This window comes from Gambusia affinis, linkage group LG09 (assembly GCF_019740435.1).
Source record: "Gambusia affinis linkage group LG09, SWU_Gaff_1.0, whole genome shotgun sequence".
Lineage (NCBI taxonomy): Eukaryota > Metazoa > Chordata > Actinopteri > Cyprinodontiformes > Poeciliidae > Gambusia > Gambusia affinis.
In genome coordinates this window covers 27,538,793-27,553,922 of record NC_057876.1, presented here as the reverse complement: position 1 = coordinate 27,553,922, position 15,130 = coordinate 27,538,793, and the positions used below count along the sequence as shown (strand labels likewise).

At 36.5% G+C, this 15,130-nt stretch overlaps 1 long non-coding RNA gene across 1 annotated transcript in view; it reads left to right on the top strand.

Moving 5' to 3' along the window:
• Positions 1 to 3,197: 3,197 nt before the first annotated feature.
• LOC122836869 overlaps positions 3,198 to 15,130 on the top strand; it is a 78,365-nt gene continuing 66,432 nt past the window's right edge. The window contains exon 1 of the long non-coding RNA XR_006371646.1: positions 3,198 to 3,442. This is a non-coding gene — a long non-coding RNA (uncharacterized LOC122836869). The remainder of the gene's footprint in view (positions 3,443 to 15,130) is intronic.

Here is a 15,130-nt window from a genome sequence, read left to right as displayed (position 1 = left end):
TAAAAACTTAAGATTTTACCATTAATGTTACTGTTTGTTTTCTCGTGTCGTTTTTATTTTGTCCCTGTACATTTTTTTCTTTTAGTTATCTGGGGGGAAAAAAAGCATTCAGATGTCAAACTTTATTCAAGTGAAAGTTTACAAAACACCCAAGTAGGTTTGTGCTTTAGAATTTAGTCCTAGAATCAAGGAGAAGCTAAGTGTGCGAAGCGTTTCAAAGTCAGGTGAGGCACTAATTGAAAAATCAGCTCCACTATCAGCGTATTGGTGGAAATGTGCCCAGCACTGTTAGTCAAAAAATGGGAGGATGGATGAGTCAGTTTTTAGTTTTATCTTACTCTTTAGTCTTTTTTTAAATGTGATATTTTCCCACACCCATTTTCTCTAGATTTCTGTGTATTCATTCTGTATGTATTAATTCTTATCAGATTTTGACTTGCAACATGTTTTGAAAGCCATGTAGCTTTTTCCCTTTATCTTCACAGTAACTTTGAGTAGGACTATCACATAAAATTTCAACAAAATCCAGTCATGTTTGTTGCTGTAAAGACACAGTACATGAAAAAAAATGATGAAGTATGGACGTTTTTTGCAGAAACTGCATCTGATGTGGTTCTGTGTGATTTTAGGGTTAGTTGTTGTTGTCAAGTCAAATTCACTTTAAACAAGCAAGATTTTCTATCCTGCTTCACAGACAGCAAAGGTCACAGAGGCACATCAAAGCTGGAGAAATTCAAACACAAGATAGGTGTTGATGGGAGTGGAGTACACTAGTGTTTTCATGGTCGAATTCACTGAAAGGTTGTATCTGAAATGTAGGACCTGATGCACACAGCCCCTCGGTTCAGGCTGGACAGAATGTAAGCTCTCAGGTCCGAACATCAGTCAGCTTTTTCATGTCTGCCGGTGCTGAGCGGAGAAGTTCAGCCCTCACTCGGGGACACACCAGAAGCTGGACTGTCACTGCTTCTTAAAACGGCCGACCGCATTAATCTGAGCCTCATTCTGAGCCTCATTCTGCACAACATAAAGCATTAGTTCTGCTACTGTTTCTGTTTCCTTCCAAAGAAACCAAAAATGACTGCAGCCAGGTTTAATTACAGGCTTATTAAGTGAGTGGTCCTTTGAGGAGGAAAGTTGTGGGCTGGGGACAAACAGATGTTCCAACTAATGAGTAAAATTATGAATCACTTTACATGCTGCAAAATAAACTAACCATAAATAATTCTGGTTCCTAAACACATCTGACTCTCTGAAGCCATGGTTTGAAACTTCTCCAGTTCGGTTCTCTGCAGATTATCTTTAATCATTGGCTGAAGCAGAACTGAGCCAAGGTTGAGTTTTATTCTCACAAAGATTTAATCTCATTTTTAAGGCTTTGCATAATCCATACTCAACACGTAATAATTAAACGATAAGGTGGACTGCCCCCACATCTAATTGTCATTATGCAAAAATTTCATACTTCAGAAGGTTCTTGTATGGAAGTTCAATATTTCATCATTAACAGAGAAGTGCTGACAGAGCACTCTGAATATAATACAGGTATTAAGTTTCTATAATGCAGAGAAGGGTTGTGACTAATTGTTCTGGAGTTGAAAGTAAGCATGAACAAAAGGTCATGGGTGTGCAGCTGCTTTGGTGCACTGAGCTGTTGGAATATGTTTGAAGATCCATATGTGTAAATCTGATTGCATGCTCTGCTGAGCATCTTACTCTATCTGCTGGCAACTTAACAAATCCTTCAGTATGTCGATACATGTTCCAATCACCTTTCTATTCCCAATCACTCAGCTTCCTACTGACCGCTCTGCAACCTGTCACAAGATTTGAAAACCTTTGGATATTTGACATAATTTGCTAAAAGAATCATTTAATTCGACTGATTTTGTCTAACGCTGCTTTAGTGAGGCTCAGCCCGCTGCTGTGCTGGGGAGGCAGCAGCGCAGCGGGGGTGGCAGCATGGATCAACAACAAGCTGGACAGCCTGAAGGCATCAACAAACGGGAGGATGAGGAATAGACATCTTGAGCAACATGTCCCACCTCCTCTGTGGTGGGCTGAGAGCTGCAGACCATCTCCAGCCTCTGCTGCAGCATGCTGCAGTTCAGGTTGCATAATGATGAAATCATTCTCTCCTGAGCCATGGCTGCAGCATGGATTAAATATCATATTTGATCCAGTGTTTTTAACTTCTGTTCAGTCATCCATCCTTTGATTTTCTAGAGAGGAGAAGCGTGGCCTGGACAGGTCACAGGTCTGTCACCATGGTAGCACAGACAACATTTCAACGTGCATGGTGAGAGCATGCAAACCCTGAACAGCCAGAGGAGCAAGCCATGTGACAGCTTATCCATAGACAAAAATCCACCTGCAACAAAGGTCAATTTACTGAACACATTTAATATGAGAAATGATCAAAGGCAGCAAATAAAGCAAGAGAGATTTTAAACAATTTTGCAAGTCTTAAACAAGTCTTCTTAATGACTTTAAATCATGTTTTTAATGCAAAGACAGAAAGGTTTCTGAAACTTCTATGGTCTATTATTGAATAGATAAACAATGCAATCACCTTCTGTTAATCGATCAGATAAGTAAAATATAAAAGTCAAAATAAGTTGATTCTATGATCTCTATTTGTTTAGCTCATGAAGACAATGTTTGCATTTCTCTTTTTAGAAAATGAACTGTGAATGAGAAATATTTTCTGCATAAATAAAACTGCATTTGTTTGTTTACCATTTAAAGTCATAGGAGCAACTTTAAAGTGTTTCTATAGCGGGAGGCAGTTTCTAGGGACCAGAGTTGGGTAGTACCAGTAATTTGTTACATTTACTCAGTTATATTTATTTGAGTAATATTTCGTGGAAAATGTAGTTTCAGGAGAATTTGGACTGCAGCTTACTTTTTACTTATACTTGAATGAATATTAATTTGTAATTATGGTAATTATGTTATTTATTTTCATTTGTACTGAAGCAGAAAAAAATATTTTTTTAAAATCTACCAAGTTTTTACCAAAATCTTCCAACAGTTTTTCTATAATATTGTCCAGTCATATTTAGCAACCTTAAACAAATCTTCACCTTATTTAAATAAAAAAAAAGAAATCCAGTTAAAACTGGATTTACAGCAAACAGGTTTTTACTGATTTTAATTAGCAGCACCTGCAGCCTCAGTGTCTGACCTGCTCACCTCCCCAAACACTCGCACTCTGCAGTTTGTGATTCAAACATCATCTGCTTAACCTGGAACTTTAATAACAAAAGTGCTTTGATCACTTAACAAGCTGGACCATTCTTTAAGAGTTGGCTGTGTCAGTGAAGGAGTCTATTTATTGAGTCAAAGGCCCGCTTCAAGCTGAAGTTTTCTGCCCTTCTGTCTGCACCTTTTAATCAAGACTTCACTCCAGAGACGCCTCATCTTCTCTTCCAGAAGCTCGGTAAGACTTTACTTAAACGCTTTAATGCTTTCTGTATTTGTGTGCATGCTGCTGCCGTCTTGTTGATCATTAAAGATGATGTTTGTCTCTTTGACGTTAATTTCTGTTTGGATGCTGCTGCTTTTTGCGGTTTTATATTATTAACTATGTATGAATCTATGTTGCTGGAGCTTATAGCTTTTTGGTGTTTTGCAGGTGTATCATAAAGCTGTGTTTATTTCTGAGAAAACACATAGGAATATAGTGCTGTGGGTATTTCTGCTTTTGCAATCTTCTCTTAAATTAGAGCCCCTGTTTTGTGGGCTTGGTTTCATTGCGAGTTTAGATCTGAGGTTATTATTGTGCTGCATATTGGATGAAACATGCATTGTCTCCCACACAAAGCAATGCATGTGCAGTTATTAGTAATTTTTTTATTGAGATATTGCTTTCCTGGGAGTCCTCTGGTGCACATGTCTGGTGTTCATGTTTGGCTTTTTACCATCCAGTTTATATTACAGTTAGGAAAAAAAACCTCAAGGCGATATGAGAGCTAGCTGTACCGTTCTGCATATCATAATAGAATCTAAAATGGGAAGCTGCTGATGTTTCCTCACTGCTTTTTACCAAGAAACCAAACAACCACATTCTGCTGACCATCTTCCTGTAATCTTCCATATCATTCATGTGATGCTTGTTTTTTGGTTCCTGGGGAAATCTATAATTATCCAGTGTGTGTGTTTTCCTGCTACATTTGGATTAGTTTAGACAATTCTACTGAGGAATGTTGGTAAGCTGCTGCATGTTTGGTTGTTTTTTGTGGGATGTGCAGCTTTTTAAAAAATCATATTTATTTTCTTTTTAGTTTCCACTACTAAATGATTTCAAAATAAAAGTTGGCTGCAAGTAGATGTCCATTCTAAAATGTTCAAACTCAATAGCTGCTTTTAGAGAAACAAACACAGAATACAACTTTGAGAAAAATATCTATGAAGTTTCAAGTGTGTCTATGCATTCTCCAGGTTATTAATATGCCAAATCTGCTGCTCTGTTCTTGATGAAAAACCACAATTAACTAAAGAACACAATTTGAGCCAAAAATGTTTCATGCAGTAACGTTTCTTTTCCTTGAACTCAGACTTCTTGGTTTCATCCAGTGGAGTTTTGTTGGTTTCTTGACTTTTCCATTTGCTTCCCAGAGAGGCTGCATATTTCCTCAGTCTGCCGAATCGTTGAACCATTCCCTTTGATCAGAATATGCTGTTAGATCTGTCTGCTGTTATAATCAAACTGAAAACCACTCGCTGGCAGAATGGTTTGTAGAACTGTAAGGCCGCTGAAAGTGCAGATTATAAGTGATCATCTTTTAGGTGAGTTTATATTTATAAAGAAGTACAATAAAATACAAACCATATGGATTTTCTTAACATCTCCCTTCAAAAGCCTTCATTATGCAGCTTGTCAACTTCAATGTCCATTGTCCACTTTGTACATTTTAACTTCAAAATGATCAGGATTTTATTTATTTTCCTTTTTTTGCAGTATATATTTAGGAATAAGCTTTTGAAATTTGAAGTGAACATATCAGGCACATTAATAATACCTGTTTCTGTCTCCTGCATACAATGGAGGAGTCTGATTTTGCAGATAAAATCTAGTCATAGTCATGGAGTCTGTTTATAACGTTCTCCATCTCGCATGGTTTAAATTCCTCTTCTCCCTTTAAGATGTCATGCTTTTTACGAGTGTGGGGTTGATTTGCTTCTGTTTGCATGTGTTAATGTTGGCATGTAAAGGAAGCAGTCTGGTAATGCTACATGTCTGCTCAGCTCCTGGATTATAAGGATTTAAGTACAAGATGTGTTGGGATCCATACCTAAATACACTTTGTGTTTGTTTGTTGTTTTTGAGTATTTAGATCCAATCAAGTCTTTCTACATGAAGCTTCCAGTTATTACATTAGATCCAAAATGTGGATTTGCGTTGTCCCTGTAATCCACATTATCATGTAGACCCTTTGTTATGGTATAGATTTAGGTGAAAAAAATTTGCTTTACTAAAAATAGAAATTCATCATGAAACCTTCCTTTATGTTTTTATGCAAGGTTTCATCTAATCTTTTTCCTAATGACACTATTTCATATTTTGTCCCCTGCAGTTGTGTTTTCTTACTCATTTCCTTTATTTTCTTTGGTTGGATGCTGGAGTGCATCAACAGAACAGTGCATCAGTTTTCCTTCTCCTGTTTTTGGAGAGAAGCCATCAGATTCCTGACATTAATAGCCCTGTCTTCTTCTTTGGATTGTTTTCATATTGTTCATCACATATCTGAGTAAGCATGGCTTTTTTTTTTTTTCTAAATAGTTGCTATCTTTTCCATCTATGGCCAGATACTTCCACACATTTAAGTGGTTTCAAAATATTTGACATGTCTGTTTTTTTTCTGATTTAATATTGCAAAATGCTTTTTCTTGAGGTAGAACATTTTCATTTGAAACTGTACAGTAAAAAAAGCAAAACCATCAGCAACATCCGAAAGTAGAGGACAAAGAGTCCAGCCCTATACACATTATGCTGCGTTCATCAAAAGCAATAACAGGTACCACTACAGTAAGACTCTTTCAGCTGTCCTCTGGTGGAGAATTTCCAAAATTAAAAATAAAAGCGGAATTAGAAATTGCATTATATTGGGTCTTGCAGTAGAGAAGAGCCCTGCAGCTCTTTGAACACTGTGAAGAAAACATTATTGCATATGGCAGTAACTGCTTGTTGATCTGCTGCTTAATATCAATGCATTATGTCTCACTAAATCACTCAGGGAATGGAGAATTAATATATCAGACAAATAACCCTGAGTTTGCTGATGTTTCTTTGAAGTTTAGAAAAAAATATGTTTCCAGTCTTGTATTTGTTTGCTTCAATAAAAGTATAGCAAGTTAAATAATAATGCAAAAAGCTTTATGCATGTTAATTTTTAAAGCTGCATTCTTACTGAAAGTACAACTTTCAGTTTTGATTATGCATAAAATAATAAAAAAAGTCTTGAATCTTAGTTTTGCTCTCCTTCACCTTTCAGTAGTCTTGACCCAACTCTTGTGTCACAGTGAGATTTGAAAATAAGTGGCATCACCTCAACATATTTTGCTCAGTACAATCATGGAGAAGGGAATGGAATCAAAACCTGCTTTATTTTAATTCTCCTGTATTTTCTCTCCTGTAAATTAAATGAAATACAATAGAACATTTTAAGATGTCGTGTAGTCTGCGTTGATAAAGATGTCAGAAACAGAAATGTCATCAGTTATTTTTGAACCAAGTCTTCCTCCAGACTGTAAACAGATTCAATCACCATGTAGTCAAGATGGAAAAAATGTCAAGTTTTCACCTGAAAATAAACTTCTGCATAAGTCTAATCCCTCCACTCCGAGTAATCTCTTATTTTAAAGTTCATTTGATCCATCATGTTCACCTCATACCGGCTTAAAAATAAACATGAACATTCTACTAAGCTTGAATGTCTGCAAAGTTTTCCTTGCTTTTATCTCTGCAGTTTTTTGATTAAAAACACTTTTTAGAGACAAATTAAAGTAACAAATACTCATAATTTTCCAACAGAATATGAATGATCAATCCAAACTCTTAATATATTGCATCTAATTAAAATCTGTGTCTAATATCGCTGGGTAATTTTTCAGTTGCCTGATTAAAGCCTTCCTCATTCAAGCTCTTTCCAAAAAAGAATAGATCATACAAACTCTTGGCCTGCTGGTCATAAAGCCTATGTGAATTACAAAGCTGATATTTAAAGGTGCAGCTTTGATTTATTGAAGAGGCAACAGATTGGTTTTAAATATATACAGGTATTTCATGCATGCTTTTGAAAGATGAAAACAAAATATATTTTATTGCGTCTTCAAACTTTGTTACAATGAGTCAACTGGGTGTGAAGACATCTGTTTGAGGCTTTTTACAAACCTTCACATCAATACATTTGATAAACCTTATGAAGGTTCATCAAGTAAACCTTCGTAAGGTTTTCTTGACTCTAGCTGCACCTTCAGGTATGCGAATACATTTTTAGAAATTTAATGAAGATTATAGGAGAATTGCGTGAAGTTTTCGCAAGGGAGGGACCTGAGAGAAAACAGTCCGTCTTTCTGGACTGGCTAATGAACGCTGACCAAAACAGAAATCTCAACTTGAAGTCTGTTTGAAAATGGACTCTTCGATCTTGTGCTTAAAAATCAATCGTGAATAATCCAGGTGGGCCAAATAAATTCAGCAAGATATCTGGTAAAAACACAAGAACATCCAACAGACCCCATGGTATTCCATATGTGGTTTGAAGGGTTTGAAAAAATCTTAATAAATCAAGAAACTGTTTTTCTGCAGAACCAAACTGACTCACCTTAAGGACAAGATGGCAAAAACACAAGCTGCACAGTTTTTATATATGCTTTTCAGTACAGCAAAGGAGTTCACACTCCATTTATTTATGGGAAACAGAACTGATGCACAACAGTAACTCAACACAGAAGCGAGCCTCTCATGTCAGCCAGCAGCTTGTGAATCTAATGGATACGAAATCATTTGAAGACAGTAATATACTCTGGACAGAGCGAGGAGAATATCTGAAGCTAGTGAAGACGGGTGCCTGGATGCAGCCACAGCTGAACAGGGTGTGGTGGCCCCTTGCAGTTTCCACGTTCTATAAAAGGGTAACGCATCTGAATCCAGTGCTAACAGCAGGGGAGATTATAAACCAGTTTGTAATCCTGCCACCAATCCTCAGAATAACAAACACTCCAAACAGGGTTTGTCATCCTCCTTCTGAGTCTAAAACTATAAAAAGAGGTTAAAAAAATCTATTTGGATACATAATTCCAAAGACATTTAATCCTTACATTTGATTTTAGCTGGATTTATTTTAGGATTTAATGTTTTCTTTAAATCCAGTTCTTAGAGTCGTTGGACTCTTTAATAAAACGACCACCTGGCCGGTAGAACTGCTTTTCTATATTATTTTAACAAATAATATAAATGTCACTGTATTTTAAAGTAGAGGTTGGTTAATGAGACAGTGAAAATATAATCGAACCTTCGCAATGTTTCCATGGTAACTGTTGGAGCTTCTGTTCAGCTTTCAGAAGTAAAAAAAAATAATTTGTTCTCAATAGACATTGACATAAATATGTCCATATAAGCTCATACCCAAGGTGTTGAGCGATTTTATTTTGGCTTCTCTGCAAATATTGTCCCTGGATCATCATCAACCAAGCCTTTTTTTAGTGGCTAGCTAAAAATATATAGAATGAATGTAAGGTTCCAGAACCTTATTTTTTAAATGTAATTGTTTAATAATTTCTTGTGCAATTCAACCATTCATAGATTTCTCAAAACTACCATGACATTCAGTGAAAAATGGCAAATTGGTCTTCATAAATCCTTTTTGGCATGATGTTATGCCTCACATATTCAGGTGTGGGACTGAATTCTTGCACAGCATTTATTAAAAAAGTAATTGGTAATCACAATCAAGGATAACTGTATTGCTTTTTTTATTGCGCTAGTAATTATTTTGCAGCCACATAATTTGACTATAAACTAAATCAAGGCTCATTAAAATGGAATTGAGGCTCCAGGTTATTCACTTTATTGAACAAAACAGCTGCCTCAAACTAATACAGAAATCACAAGAAAACGAAGGGATGCAGAATGAACCTCTTCAGTTATGAATATAGCTGTTCATTTACCTGCAGTCATGGAGACCAAGTAGTGGGATTATTCATTTTGGTGTGATCAATCCCCTTCAAGCACGTCCACCTGTATGAAAAGTAAATAAGTTTCATTATTTTATTGGCTCTTTCAGATGTCTGCTCACACTCAACTGGAAACACAAACTACTCCATGGCTCTGCTGAGAAAACGATAATAAAAATGTGCTGAATGGTATTCCTGTTATCCATTTTTTGTAATATGTTACGGTTTATAAATTGACTATGAGGCATTGTCTTTATTTTAGGCTGATGCAGAAGAAAAACCAAAAGAATGAAATTTCTATTGATCAGAAATCCCTTTTCAGTTTTATTACTGCGTGTTATGATGCAGTAAAAAATTACCTTCAGGAAAAAGATTTTCAGTTTTACATGATTCCTATTTTTCACTCAACCTCTTATGATTATAGAAACACAGCATGTATAATACAATGTTCTTTAGGAAACTTAAGTATTGACAAACTATGTTGAGGTTCATGAACCTATCAGTCTCATTACTCCAAATCAACCTGAAGGGTGAATTATGTTTCAATCTGAGTTTTCTCAATGACAGCTTTCTGTATTTCCCAGAACTCATCTGTAGAGGATTAACCTTAAAGTAAACATAAGAAAAAGTTACTAACGTTGACCGAGTGATGATTAACTGACCTAAAGAAACCAAACAAATCTAAATGCTAAAATAGAAAATGACATTTCTACTCTAGAAGATATAGCAAAAAAGGAAGTTTATGATTTGTGAATTTAATGTACAAAATCATCACCATCTTCTCTGTACGTTGTAGCAGCAGCTTATCGACAACAGAAAAGTAGCTGTTGGATAACAAAGGTCCAGTTCTGTCCCTGGATGCTCCTTCGACCCGGTGGAGGTAGTGGGAGACAGAACTAAAATAAAAAATAACATCACTGATGGACAATGTTTCCCCTTCGAGGCAAGAAGACATTTTTGAACTTTCCTACTAAAACTAGGTAAATGGAGCACATCAGCCCAGTTCTAAACTCATTACTTCCTCTGGCTCCATGTAGCTCAGAATAGATTTTAAAATTATTTTATTAATCAATGAATAGCTTAGATTCAACTTACATTATAGACCTGCTACTGTGTTAACTTTCCAGACCATTTAGATTTTCTGGTTCTAGTCTGAACCAAACATGGAGAAGCAGATTCAGCTTTTATGCTCCTCTAATCTGGAAGAAACTTCCATAAACCTGTAAAGATGCTGAAACGCTGAGTTCCTTTAAATCAATGTTGCCTTTGATAAATACCCAGAGCATCATAAAGCAACCTATCAGCATTTTCCCTTACTTTTCAGATGTTAGGATAATACTGGTGGGGAAATGAATTTATATTTGACCTGAAACATTTGTCTCAAATATTAATTGCACTTCAATATGTACCCTCTTTAAGCGTCCAGTTTTGATCTATCCTAGATTTAGCTGAAATTAATTGTAAGAGTAAGTTTAATCTTTTCAGTTGTGGATATTGTAAAAAATACTGAAACAAATCTAAAAATTACTACTTTATAACCCTACTGGCAATGATGACAGATTGGAAAACTCACAAAACTTAAACTAGTGTTCTTCCCAGATGTGAAATGCTGACATGCTCTGGAATGTGTTTCTGCCATAAACCATCAATAATCAATGCCTCAGAATTAGTAATGACCACAAAACCCTTCCCACTGAAAAAAACCAAAACAGCGCAGGCAGTACTCCAACGTGGGTGGTGGCCACCCAGAGCTTGGAGGTTTGTCTTCGACAAGTAGGGTTCCACCCATTTTGAAGTGAGTAATTAGCCACATGGGTAGCAGCTTAAAAGTCATGGGCTCTCTCAACGCTGTCGTCTGTTGCATGCTGATAACATTGACGTGCCCTTCTCTTGTCTCATGTTTTGCTCCATGCCAAACAGAAAGGCCGGAGCTTTACGCAGAGGAATGGAAACTCGCTCGGAAGAGAGGATGTTGAGGAAAATGGTGATGAATGAAGAAAGAGTCTGACCTTTACTCATTAGTAAAGTGACCTTTTAAAATCAATGACAAGTGCAGTTGAAGGTCTGGACGTCCAGCTGACCAGTGTGATGGGGTTTGAGGAAGGCGTCTTTCAGGGTCTTAAATTCAGTGGTATACTGATCTTGCACATGATCAGGATTCATATTTATCCATCAAGATAACTATGCATTTATGCAGATGGATTTTCTTTGCATTGTCTTGACTCATCCAACCAGCAGCTGAAATAGCTTTTCATTCAAAAGTACTTTTTTACTGCATTAGTTTTTTTTTTTATTATTTTAATCAGGTTTTGATTTCTATGCTGTCTTCCTAAAGTTCTTGATATTTTTCTATGAAAGGTTCTATACATAAAAATTACTTTGGTTGTTCTTGGAAACACTTCTTGACCTTTTAGTTTTGTTTGACACTAATGCTGCAATGTTTAAAATTGCTTTGTATCTTTACCAACATGGCAAAAAAGTATTGCTGTACATTATGTGTCATTAACAAACTGGATAATTCAGCATTTTTAACATACTGATTTGTTCTATTTTGGGAACATAATGTTTTGTTTTTTTTCAAGCTTTTATTGGCTTTAGGATGACTTCAGACTTGGACAAACATTAAAGTCTCAACATATGGACTTCTTGAACCTGAGCCAGAAAAACATAGTGTCTTTTTAAAATGCAGTTCATGATTTGCAAAAGTTTTTACTGTTCTGAAATTGTTTCATTTGAACCAAATATGTAGTCTCTGCATGAACTTCTTGAAGTTGGATTAAATATTACTTAAAAAGCCATTTTGACTGAAACTGGAGAACTAGATGGATCCATTTATTACTTTCCCTATTAACCTGCACTACTTTCATCTTCTGAGACTAAATTGGAGGAAAAGATGACGTGAAAGTTATCATCTCAAAAGCATTGAAAGGAAATGCGTCTTTGGAAAACTCTGGTTCTGGTTGCTTTTTCCTCTTCCAGATTCATAATGCCGTGTCATGGTTTTAGATCAAAGTATATATCATAATCTCACAGTCCATGTTTCTGATAACTATGCTGATTTTATAAATGTGCAATCCAAAACTTACCAAAAAGTGCTTGTCTGACCTTCACTGTGCCTCAACAAGGTGAAGTAATAATGATAAATTTGTTTTCAGACTGAAAATAAAATACTTTGCTCTCATCTGACTGGAAGAGATGTTAAAAATATGCAACAGACTGAAAGAAATATGTTTGCCATCATTTCAGACACCACTGACACTGAAATCCACAAAACATAGGCCACAGTAAGAGAATGAAATTGATTTCTTACTGAAGGAGCCAAAGAAAGCTGCAAACAATCAAAGTGAAATGAACTGACCTTCTCTGGATCTGCAGAGTATTGGAACTCCTTTTACTTTTCATTTCTTGGTAATTTCAGAGGTTATCACTGCTCAGGCTTACTCTGAGCTAAACTGGATATTCAAAAAGCAATTTGAGTCTTTCTGTCTTCATTTTACAGTTTTACTCAAGATTCAATTAATTAATTATCATTTAATTGAATCATTAATTATTATTAATAACTCAATTTCAAACTAAACACTGAATTCCTGATATTAACATTTTTAAAATGTGTAAATAATGTCGTTCAAAAATTGACAGAGCACAAGCTTGCAAAAATCTCAATATTTATCTCAATGTCTAAGTTTAAAGATGCCTCTTTTAAAGGAAATATATAATCATAAGGATTATATTTAAGTTGTTTTTTAGTTAAGCTTTTGTGAATCGGTTTCAGATTTGATTTTGACTATAGATTGATGCATGATGTCTCGGTCCAGCTACTGCTTGTTACAAGCTTCTATCTGCATTTATTTGGAAGGAAACTTTACTTTTTCCTTTGTTTTCCTTTTTCCTTTACTTATGCCAGTTGATGTCTTCCAGTAAAGCTTAACAGACCAGTTGACCTACTAATCATGTCTTTGGACTGTAGGCAGAAGCCAGAGTACCCAGACAAAACCCATGCATGGACGGGGAAGACAAAACAAATTTTATGTAGAAAGGCTTCAAACCCAGGGACAGTCTTTCGGCAAAACGATGCTATCAGCCTCTTGATTGTGCAGGAAATTGATTCATACGCTAAAATAAAAAAATACAAATGAAACATTTGATTGGTGGATCTCAGTAGATGACAACTACAGAGAAGAGGTGGAGCTTTTCATGAAGTAATGTAATAAAAACAACTTTCTCCTGAATGTAGACTAAACCAAGGAACTGGTGATCAATTTTAGGAAGAAACAGCCCACGGTCCCTCCATTCTACACCACAGTAGAGAGGGTGCAGCCCAAGCAAGAAGAATTCCTGGAATTTCACTTTTTGAGGACGCAAAGGTCGCAGCTTTCTCCAACTTCTACACAGGCTCCATTGAGCGTGCTGAAAAGCCACATCTCTCTCTGGCATAAGAGCAGCAGTCCTGAGGCCCTGAGAAGAGTGGGGAGGTCAGCGGAGAGGACTATTGGGGTTATGCTGCCATCTGTTGAGGGGCTGGTCAAACAACGCTGCTTATCCAGGGCAAAAAGCATCATGAAGAGCACTTCACACCCCATCCACTGCCTGTTCTCACTGCTGCTCTCAAGTAGACGATACTGTAGCCTGAGGTGCAGGTCGAAGAGGTTATTGTGAAAGTTTCTTCCCAACTGCCATTAGACTGTTGAGCAGCACAGAAATAGCTGCTATTCTGTAGATTATTATATCATAAAAGTCTGTCAAAAACCCTTTGTGCAACCAGCATTTCTATTACGAAATATTGAATATGTTTGGTTTAATGCATGTTAACTGAGTTCATATTATCATACACCCAAGGACAACATTGCTGGTAGCGTTTGAGTTTTGGGATTTTTTTATGATGTAAAGCGCTTTGAAATGCCTTGCTGCTGAAATGTGCAATACAAATAAAATGTGATTGATTGATTGATTGGTAGCCATCTGTTAAGGACAGAAAAGTCCACAATGGTCACAGAGAAGCTATAAATATTAATTTACTAAAAATTTAAGCAATAAAAATCAGAAATTGCTTTTGAATTGTGGATTAACAAACTTTTTTTTTTTTTTAAATTAAGAAGAGCTGGTCAAAAATTATGGTAGCTGTAACTTAATATTTTGTTAGGCAACCTTTTGAGGCAGTCACTAGAAGCAAGCAATTAACCACAGAGATTAACAAAACAAATGTAGCTGGTATGCCACACCAATCGGTGTGGCATACCAGCTACATCATTTTCTGTGGTGCTGCAACCTATCATGTGGACACATATATTGGTTCTCTGTGGGAGGGCCTGAGACTGTAAAATGGTTGCATGACAGTCACAGTGTTCAAAAATGACTCTTGTTATTTAATGGCTTCATTTAATATCAGTTCACTTTCAGTGATGAAGTGAGCACTGAGAAGACACTCAAGTTAATTGCTCAAACAGTTTGAAAGATCTCCCAGAAAGGGATTGTTTACTCAAAGGGAATGAAGAGATGAGTTGGTGATCGAGGAGAATTGAAGCCACTATAATGCACAGCACTTTCTTTGAACTTGCATTTCTTCACCTCTACTTTTTGGATTGTGTGCACTCTGTTTTTCAGAACAACATATGCTTAGTCCAGTGCCTCTTGATTAGGTGTACTCGGGTTGAAAGCTTTTTGAGGCAAACTTGTGATGAATGGCTGAATCAATAAATTGCCTTGAATTTGGATGACATTTAACAGGTTTGAGTGCTTCCAATCCTCTCTCCAGAATTACTGCTTCCAGCTCCCCTGTGCTCTGACACAACAGATGGTCATGTCAGAGCGTCAACCAGGGATTCTGATGGAGAGGTGAAGAGGGGTGGGGGTTCTCCCTTAGTCGTCGCTGTATACACAGTTGATCAGGTTGGTGAGGTTGTCATAGACAGCTGGCAGGTGGGCTTGATGTCAGTGATTTTTAGATGCTGTG